Source organism: Pseudophryne corroboree, chromosome 8 (assembly GCF_028390025.1).
Source record: "Pseudophryne corroboree isolate aPseCor3 chromosome 8, aPseCor3.hap2, whole genome shotgun sequence".
Classification (NCBI taxonomy): Eukaryota; Metazoa; Chordata; class Amphibia; order Anura; family Myobatrachidae; genus Pseudophryne; species Pseudophryne corroboree.
The window spans coordinates 79,655,076-79,661,934 of NC_086451.1; positions in this window are offsets into that span (position 1 = coordinate 79,655,076).

Below are 6,859 nucleotides of genomic sequence, written 5' to 3' on the forward strand. Positions count from 1 at the left end.
TAGAGAAGTGTGTTTTTGAAGTCAAGTCCATTCCGTTTCTAGGCTACATTGTGTCCGGTTCCGGACTAGAAATGGATCCTGAGAAACTACAAGCAATCCAGAATTGGCCGATACCTGTAACCCTCAAAGGGGTCCAGAGGTTTTTAGGATTCGCCAATTACTACAGAAAGTTTATACGAGACTTTTCCACCATTGTGGCGCCTATCACTGCGTTGACCAAGAAGGGTGCTAATCCGTCCAAGTGGTCTGAAGAAGCTATGCAAGCTTTTCATCTATTAAAGCAACGATTCATCTCTGCTCCGGTTTTGAAACAGCCCAACATCAACTCTCCTTTCATTCTTGAGGTGGATGCCTCTTCCGTTGGAGTAGGGGCGGTGTTATCCCAGAGAGCTAAAGATGGTCATCTACATCCTTGCAGCTTCTTCTCCCGGAAGTTCTCCCCAGCTGAGCGCAACTATGCCATTGGCGATCAGGAGTTGCTGGCAATCAAACTCGCTCTGGAGGAGTGGAGATACCTGCTGGAGGGAGCTTCTCATTCGGTCACTATACTTACCGATCACAAGAATCTTTTATATTTGAAAGGCACACAATGTCTTAATCCTCGTCAGGCCAGATGGGCACTTTTCTTTTCCAGGTTCGACTTTAAACTCCAGTTCTGTCCGGGCTCTCAGAATCGCAAGGCCGATGCCCTTTCCCGCTCTTGGGAGCAAGAAAATGAGTCGGAGTCTTCTGACAAGCATCCTATTATCAATCCGTTGGCATTCTCCACGGTAAGGAAGGACTCTACGCCCCCACCAGGGAAAAGTTTTGTGAAGCCGGTGTTAAGGAAGAAGCTCATGCATTGGGCACATGCTTCCCGCTTTGCCGGACATACAGGCATTCAGAAAACCCTTGAGTTTATCTCTAGGTCTTATTGGTGGCCAACTCTGAAGAAGGACGTCATGGAGTTTATTGCATCTTGCCCAAAGTGTGCTCAACACAAAGTATCCCGCCAGTCGCCTGCGGGGCAACTGGTTCCATTATCTGTTCCCCGTCGACCGTGGACCCATTTGTCGATGGACTTTGTTACAGACCTGCCTATGTGCAACAAGTTTAATACCATCTGGGTAGTGGTTGACCGGTTTACCAAGATGGCACATTTCATTCCTCTCACCGGTCTTCCGTCAGCTTCCAAGTTGGCTCAAGTATTCATTCAAGAGATCTTCCGACTACACGGTCTTCCCGAGGAAATCATCTCTGATAGAGGAGTACAATTTGTAGCCAAATTCTGGCGAAGTTTGTGTCAAGTTCTCCAAGTCAAATTAAAGTTTTCTACAGCTTACCATCCTCAGACCAATGGTCAAACTGAGAGGGTGAATCAGGACTTGGAGGCCTTCCTCCGCATCTGTGTGTCTTCCTCGCAAGATGACTGGGTTCAACTCCTTCTCTGGGCCGAGTTCAGCCATAACAATCAATATCATTCCTCATCTTCTTCAACACCATTCTTCATCAACTATGGATTCCACCCTAAAGTTCCGGAATTCCAGCCGCTTCCAGTAACTTCTGTACCAGCAGTAGATATCACCTTACGCCAGTTTTCAAACAACTGGAAAAATGTGCGAGCGGCTCTGCTCAAAGCATCGTCTAGATACAAGAAGTTTGCAGATAAGAAGCGTAGGGCAGTTCCTGCTCTCAAAGTGGGTGATCGTGTGTGGTTGTCTACGAAGAATTTGAGGTTGAGAGTTCCCAGCATGAAGTTTGTGCCTCGTTACATCGGTCCTTTCCAAATTGAACAAGTCATCAATCCTGTTGCTTACAAACTCCAGTTACCCCCATTCTTGAAAATTCCTAGGACATTCCATGTTTCCCTTCTGAAACCGCTGATTCTGAATCGATTCCATTCTGCACTACCTTCAGCTCCTAAAGTCCAGACTCAACGGGGAGTTGAGTATGAAGTTGCCAAGATTCTGGATTCACGTTTCCGCTATGGTCAGTTACAATATCTCATTGACTGGAAGGGCTATGGTCCTGAAGAGCGCTCTTGGACCAATGCTTCAGTTGTCCATGCTCCTGCCTTGGTCCGGAATTTCCACTCTAAATTTCCTCAGAAGCCTAAGAAGTGTCCTGGGGCCACTCCTAAAGGGGGGGGGGTGCTGTCACGATCCGGGTATCTGGACGCCATTATTTACCTTTCAGGTGTCCTAAGGCTGTCCCAGCGTCCTAGGCCCGGTTCCCAGCTGTGATGCAAGCATTCATACGTCATATCTCATCTCTGCTGATCCATGGATATTGTTCCTCAATGCCCGGGCGACTGGCATGGCGTCACCTGCCGGCGGGGCCTCGGGCATCATCTCCATATTCCTAATGCATACAGGGTATGTGGCACTCTTTACCTACTGCAGCCGCGGCCATCCATGCTGAAGGTTGAGACGCAAGCCGGCGTTCTCTATGTTCACCGCCGCCATTACAGAGGAATCTCCATGTGGTGAATACAAACAGCTTTTCCTCCACAGGCCGGTATGGGCGCAGCCATCTTGGTTCCAGTCACATGATCCTGACCTCCAATCCATAGCTCTGCTGAGATCTGCATAATTAAGTCATCCAATCCCTTTACACTTAAGGGTATAAAGGGACTGAGCCTGAACCAGGAAATCGTCAGTGCTTTGGTTGTCAAACCTTGTTTCCAGTCTCTCTCTCTCCTGTGGTTATTTTGTTCCAGGTTTCCAGCTCCTGTCTCCAGTTACCACTAAGAGACCCGCACCAGAATGGGGGTCATTCCGAGTTGTTCGCTATTTGTTACGAAACGCAAATGGCATACACACAAATGCAAACACATCGCACAAATGCAACCAAACGCCCACTACGCACTATTTCAAACGCACACGTACCGATACACAAAGTAGGCGTACATCAAATAGCATCGCATGGTTGCGATCGGTTCGCATGGCTACAATATGCATCGCAAAAAACACAACTTATCGTATATGTGCAATGCCTTCGCAGGAGTACACAAGCTTTGTCATTTTGCAAAAATTCGCACAGCAATGTTTTTTTTTCACCTTTGTGTTCTAACCCTACATACTTAAGCGTAACCCTTCCTCAATTAAGATACCAATTAGTGTAATGATTTCTAATGATTTCTAATAGAACAATTAAGTCTTCAAAGAATTCGAACAGCACACTTTGGGGTAAATTTACTAAGATGGGTGTTCTATTTAAGATGGGATGTTGGCCTTAGCAACCAATCAGTTTCTACTTCTCATTTATCTAGCACCTTCTACAAGATAATACCTGGAATCTGATTGGTTGCTATGGGCAACATCCTATCTTAAATAGAACTCCCATCTTAGTAATTTTACCCCCTTGTCTGCATAATGACCATTAACACTTGGGGTTTTTTTTTCTTGTTTTTTTTTAGAGATGTTTAAACTGTGTATTTTCCATGCCTGTCCTAATTTAAATTCCCTTGTTTTTGTGTTGAGGTGTAGTGTGTGTTAAAATGTGTTTAGTGACATAACAAAACAATCAGCTCCTAACTGTCATACAACACTCTTTGGTGTTTAAGTGATGTTTCTTAGTATTCTTCAGTAGTTTTTTTTTACTCTTTAATTTCCTTTGCCAAATCCGCTGTACCTTTCTTTCAATAAAAAATACAACACACACTGAAATGTGAAGAAACAATTTTTTTTTATTTTTTACAAGTAAACCTTATATTTTTTGGTTAATAAAATAAACTTTTGCTTTTGTGTTTTTTTCAAAAAAATTTCTTTAAAAAAGCAACTTCAGCCAACATGGCCCTCAAGTTTACTTCCAGCCTCTCCAGGCTTTCGTAAATCATTGACGGGGGATCTCCAACTGCATCATCTGAAATGAATGTCCTAAAAAAAACAACACATTACTTACTCACATTACACATTATAGAAGCAAGGCACAAAACACACTTTAATGGCACAGTAACTACATCATGGATTATTTTTATTTTATTTTTTACAGTTGCAGCTGTTGCTGAGCAACACATACAAGCATGGCCTGCAATTTTTTTAAATAAATACCATGTCTAAAGTGATGCAGACCATGCTGGGATATGTAGTTCTTTCACATCTGGAGTGTCCCGGACTTACCCTTTTGGCTGTTGTCCCAGCCTAAGCACACTGCGTCTCTACATCTTCAGATGGACTACATCACAGGTTCTCAAACTCGGTCCTCAGGACCCCACACGGTGCATGTTTTGCAGGTCTCCTCACAGAATCACAAGTGACATAATTAGCTCCACCTGTGGACCTTTTAAAATGTGTCAATGAGTAATTAACACACCTGTGCACCTGCTGGGTTACCTGCAAAACATGCACTGTGTGGGGTCCTGAGGACCGAGTTTGAGAACCACTGGACTACATATACTAGCATGCCCACACTCACTGAAAGCATGCCTTACTATATAAGGTGAGGTCTTTTTGTTATGTATTTCCAAAGCACATTTGTAGAGTCACACTTTAAGAACACATGTACCCAGACTTGGACTGACACACAGGGTTACAGGGGAAAGCACCAGTGGCTCTAATTTCCGGGGTGAACAGCTCCTCCTCTAAAGCTTAGGTTCCAGACTGTGCTCTGGAATGTTGCATTATACATATGTAACCTTATACTGGACTATAGTGTTTTGAGTACAGTGCATTGCTGTTATCAATCTGTTTGGAATCTGTTACATTATCATGCATTAATCCGCAGAACGAACTGTATATATTTGTGAAGAGGTTCCCAAAGTACACATTCTAACGGTTAGTCAAGCCTATGAGATGGCAGGCCACACTGACTTTGCAGACTGCCCACAGCCCTAACGGGTGTGGATCCTTAGATTGACAGTGTCTCAGCAATGTTTTGGTCGACCACTATAGGTCTACAATCACTAGGTCGACAGGGTTTGAAGGTCGACGGGGTTTATATGTCGACATGTGCTAGTTCGAGAGGTCAAAAGGTCAACATTAGGTTTTTATTGTATGTTGGTGTGGTTTTTTTCGTAGAGGGACGTATGCCTCACTTACCTCATCATGCTTCGGGCAAGGTGCCTTCGCTCCGCTACCGCTTTGCTCGGCACAGATTTCCGTTCCAATCGGAGTCCCTGTGGATCGTTAAGTAAGTTAAATTTAGTAAATTGTTTACAATGCACAAAAACTCATGTCGACCTAGCACATGTCGGCCTAGAAAGCTTGTCGAACTTCAAACCCTGTCGACCTAGTGACTGTCAACCTATAGTACTTGGCCGAAACATTGTCATCCTAGAGATTGTCCAGCTTAAGTCCGGATACCCAAACATTATTTACAGCCAATGCATTTCCATGGGGGAACTGAATGGACACAGTCCAACACTGCATGTAGGTGATATCCAATATAAACTAGGTTACAAATACATTTTTAACTTCAAAATAACTTACTATCTCCGGACGGCTGCACATCACCCTCCACCTCCTCGGGTGCCTCAGCGGCCCACTCTGTTGTGGGGGAAGGAGGTTGGATGGGGGAAGGAGGCTGGATGGGGGAAGGAGGATGGATGGGGGAAGGAGGATGGATGGGTGAGGGGGTTGAGAGGGAGGGTAAGATTGAGAGGGTGTGGGGGGTTGCGAGGGGGGTCAGATTGAGAGGGGCTGGGTGGTTGAGAGGGGGGTTCAGAAAGAGAGGGGGTGGGGGGTTGAGAGGGGGGTTCAGAAAGAGAGGGGGAGTGGGGTTGAGAGTGGGGTTCAGAAAGACAGGGTGAGGGTGGTTGAGAGGAGGGTTTAGAAACATAGGGGGAGGGGAGTTCAGAAAGAGAAGGAGAGTGGGGTTGAGAGTGGGGTTCAGGAAGACAGGGGGAGGGGGGTTGAGAGGGGGAGGAGGCGGAGGAGGAGGAGGAAGAGGATGTGGTTGGTTGTGGGGTGGGTTGTTGAGGGGGGGAGGGAGATTGTGAGGGTGAGGAGGAAGAAGAGGCATTCTGTTGGGCGACATTTGGCCTGGCTGGCTCTTCAGTCGCTGTCCTTTGCCGTTGTGCTTTTCCTATAAACACATCAAAAAACACCCAAAAAAAATGAGTCATTTCACAGGTATTTATATATACTTTTCTAAATTTATATATACTTTTTCACCATAAAGTTGTTATAAAAACTTTTTTGGTTAACAACATTTTCTCATACGTCCTAGAGGATGCTGGGCATACCATAAGAACCATGGGGTATAGACGGGATCCGCAGGAGACACGGGCACTTTAAGAATTTAAAAGGGTGTGAATTGGCTCCTGCCTCTATGCCCCTCCTCCAGACTCCAGTTTTAGACTTGTGCCCAGGCAGACTGGATGCACTCTGAGGCGCTCTACTGAGTTTCTCTGAAAAGAGTTTATGTTAGGTTTTTTGTTTTCAGGGAGATCTGCTGGCAACAGTCTCCCTGCTTCGTGGAACTTAGGGGAGAGAAGTTAGACGTACTTCCAGTGAGTTAAAGGCTCTGCTTCTTGGCTACAGGACACCATTAGCTCCTGAGGGTTTGATCACTAGGTACGCCTAGGGGCTCATTCCCAGAGCCGGCCGTCACCCCCCTTGCAGAGCCAGAAGTCAGAAGACAGGTGAGTAGAAGAAGACAGAAGACTTCAGTGACGGCTTCAGAGGTACCGCACAGTGGCCGCGCTGCGCGCCATGCTCCCACACTCAGCGGCACTACAGGGTGCAGGGGGGGGGGTCGCCCTGGGCAGCATATACACCTCTAAAAAAGTGACTAGCAAGAGAGGACAAGGTGCCAAGCCACTGTCCTAACCCCCGCCAGTATAAAGATTTTGAAAAATAGCGGGGCTGAAGCGCGCCATTATGGGGGCGGGGCTTAGTCCTCACAGCTCACATCAGCGCCATTTTCGCTTCACAGAAGC